The sequence below is a fragment of the Capricornis sumatraensis genome, chromosome 22 (genome assembly GCF_032405125.1).
Source record: "Capricornis sumatraensis isolate serow.1 chromosome 22, serow.2, whole genome shotgun sequence".
NCBI lineage: Eukaryota > Metazoa > Chordata > Mammalia > Artiodactyla > Bovidae > Capricornis > Capricornis sumatraensis.
Window position 1 is genome coordinate 35,671,524 of NC_091090.1, and position 3,943 is coordinate 35,675,466.

Genomic DNA, 3,943 nt, shown 5'->3' on the forward strand with positions numbered 1-3,943 from the left:
ATACCACATTTTCTTAATGTGTTGTATGTCACTAAATCATAGGTGACTTTGATACCCTGTAAAATAAAGCCAGCTCTTTAAAATCTGCAAATCTGTTAAAATAAACTGAGATTATAATATTTTCTACTTATTCAGAGTATTATATTACAAATTAAATAGTACAAAAACAGTGCAGCTCTTTAATTTTTTTTTTGTTTCTCACTTCTTCCCCCTCTAGTTTATATTGCTAAATACTACAGAGGTTTTATATCACTCAGTATCATGTCTGATGCTTAGTACCTACTGAATCAATGATAGCCATAGGTAAGTCCAGGTGACCACCCAGAGTAGCCTTTATTTCCCAAATGGCTTTGGGAATTTACAATTGCATTCACAGATTCACAATTTCATTCATAAAACATTACTGTTTTAATAAGCATTTTTCCCTGATTTGATTATATGGATACTTATTAATTTGCAGCTTTCTTTTTAATTTTTAATCATGTCAAGCTGTAAATGTCCCTCTAAGTACTGCTTTAGGTTTCTGTCTAATAATACATTTTTTTTTCTGATATCCACTATCATATCCTTTGACACATGCATTAAAATGTTTCCTAAATTCTAGATACATGTGGTTTTACCTTTTTGTTACAGATTTTTAATCTAATTGCATTGTAGATGGATAATGTGGTCTATAATGTCCATCTTTTACTATTTGCTGAGGTTTGCTTTATGGTCCTTTGTAAAGTAATTCTCATAAATTATCCAGGTATACTTTTAAAAAAGTAGATTTTTCAATTTTGGGTGTGGTGTTCTATGTATGTTCATTAAATTAAATATAATTATGCTGTTCAGATTCACTTATACTTACTGATTTTTTTCCCTCCTTCATTTAAAAATTATGAAGATGGATGTTAAAATCTTCTATTCTGATGATGAATTTGTTCTTTCTATAGTTATTTCCTTTTTTGTTTTGTTTTATGTATTTTGAGAATGCCCCTAGCACCAAAGAATTGCTGCTTTTGAACTGTGGTGTTGGAGAAGACTCTTGAGAGTCTCTTGGACTGCAAGGAGATCCAACCAGTCCATTCTGAAGGAGATCAGCCCTGGGATTTCTTTGGAAGGAATGATGCTAAAGCTGAAACTCCAGTACTTTGTCCACCTCATGCGAATAGTTGACTCATTGGAAAAGACTCTGATGCTGGGAGGGATTGTGGGCAGGAGGAGAAGGGGACGACAGAGGATGAGATGGCTGGATGGCATCACTGACTCGATGATTGAGTCTGAGTGAACTCTAGGAGTTGGTGATGGACATGGAGGCCTGGCGTGCTGCGATTCATGGGGTCGTAAAGAGTCGGACACGACTGAGCAACTGAACTGAACTAGGTGACTATTGATTTATAATTATTATTACTTCTTGGTGAATTGATCCTTTTATTATGTAATGACTTTTTTCTCTTATTTTTTTGCTTTTTTAAAATCTATTTTATCTAATACTAATATAGGCACATCAGCATTTTGTTGGTAGTATTTGCTTGAAGTAGCTAGCTCCTTCCATTTAGTTTCATCACCTTGTGTGTTCTTGATGTATCTATAGAATACTCAACTGTTTTTCATTTATTATAATTATTGACATATTTGGATTTATTTTATTTTTCCTGCCTTCTGTATGCTTATCTTTCATTCTTCTCTGCTTTTACGTTGATAATGGTTTTTTTTCCCCCACTTCATTCACTTTTACCCATTTATTCATGTGAAAGTTATGCATTCCTTTTCTGTCTTAGTTCTTTTTCATCATCGATATTAATATATCAACATGCATACTTATTAAGATAAAAATTAATAAATTACAGCCCTCCCAAACAACACAAAAGCTTTAGAACATTTTAGAATTCTTCATCCCATTCCAACTTACATGCCATTCTTATTACATATTTTAAGTGTATTTTTAATCCACAGAATATTTTTTTTTCTAGCCAAAATTTGTGTAGATTTTCTTATATGCTTGTCATTGTTTTTGCTTGTTTAATACTTCTTGTATTTCACAACTTCCATCTGGGATTAACTTTTATTTAATTAGTAATTTCTTATAAGATTCTTTATAAGAATTCCATTTTTCTCCAAATAAACACTAAATTAAAAAGTGTGAAACTCTGTTTTTTAAATCTCAGTGCTTACAGTGGTGAAAAGCTTTGATGTAGCTTCTTCTTTCCTTCTTTCTTCCCTCCTTTTCATTTTTTTCAACTTTATAAAATTCTTCTACCCAGTGATATATTTTTTTTGACAGTACAGAGTAGAAGCCTGAAACTAAAACAAAAGTAAAGGAGAAGATAAAATTTTAAAGTGTGTTTGTCACACATACTTATAAAAGCATGAATAATGATGTATGCATAACAGTCTCTCATCTTTGTTGTCCTTGAATTTCAGAGCTATTATTACAGAATAAAACATTCCTGCAAATCTTTGAAGACTTGAATAAAACCAGCTGGTGGACTAAGATGCCAGAAGGAATAAGTAGTTACCAGGTAATCTGGGCTTTTAGTAACTGTATCTTGATTGCTGCTATTAACAGAGCCCCCGCTAGGAAAAAGTGACCGTCAGTGTGCTCTGCACAGTTAGGTACTCTGAATGGCTAACGATGGGAAGGGTTGGATTGAAAACAACTCTCATGATGACTTCAAATGATCCACCTAAGACTTCCATTGGTAAATGGGGAAAGTGATTTTAATAGCATCTAATTCAGTGTTTTCTAGACTTTGCCTAAGCATAGTGTTGGCTTAGGAGTGCTCATTAAATATAAAGATTCCTGACCTGTATCTAGACGATGGATTAGAATCCCTAGAACAAGAGCCTGGAATCTGTATTTTGAAAACTACTCAGGAGAGTCTAATCATCCAGAAAATTTGGAAAACACGGTTTTAGAAAAATGAGACCCAGAGAAATGGGATGCCTAAGGTCGCCCAGGATTCCTGACTTGTGTCCTTTTCTTTATGTCCACAGAAGGTTAGGGAGAGGAAAAATAACTGACATATGTCATCTGCCTCCAGTTGCCCTGGCCCAGCACTGGGCACATGTTGGCACTTGGGCAAGTTAAGAGACCAACCAAGGACTATGCAATAAAGATTCTACATCCTGAAGGATCTCTTTTATAATTACAGCAAACACATGACTCTGGTTTTCAGTTCCTTGGTAAAGGATGAAGATCACAGGGTCTCACTCGGTTGTTTGCTTTCTTCAAGTGTCTTTCTCGTTCCAGCTGGGGCCTCTCGGGCATAAAGTCCTCTCCGACCTCTGATGCTTCTAGGTGCACATCACAATGCCTGCCAAGGCTTATGCTCAGGGAAAATGGGGATATCCATTTAGAGAAAGGTAAGTGGCTTTAGGGGCTTCCCAAGTATCACTAGTGGTAAAGAAGCTGCCTGCCAGTGCAGGAGACATAAGAGATATGGGTTTGATCCCTGGGTCAGGAAGATCCCCTGGATGAGAGCACAGCAACCCACTCTGGTATTCTTACCTGGGAAATCCCGTGGACAGAGGAGCCAGGTGGTCTAAGTCCATGGGGTCACAAAAGAGTTGGACATGACTTATTGACTAAAACAACAACGAAGTGGCTTTGAGCACAGGATTGAGGATGAGTGTGTATTGTCTAAGTCCAGAACCAGCACTAAGTACACAGCAGGGCCCAAGAAGTTCTTCTAAGGAAAGGAAGGACTGAAGGAGCTCTTCTAAGGAAAGGAAGAATTTTATCCATACGCAGGAAGACTAGCCTTCTAAACTAATGTACCTAATGTAAGCTGGTATGTTCCCATGAATGAATGCATTTGGGGGGGAAATATCAAGAAAACAAACCTATTGTCAGGGGAAGTTTAATATTTTCCTGGAAACCTACCCAAAACTCCATGGGAGAGTCAGACTTAATAAGCCCCTCAAATAAAACAGGGATTCATTTGTTGTTTGTGGGGTA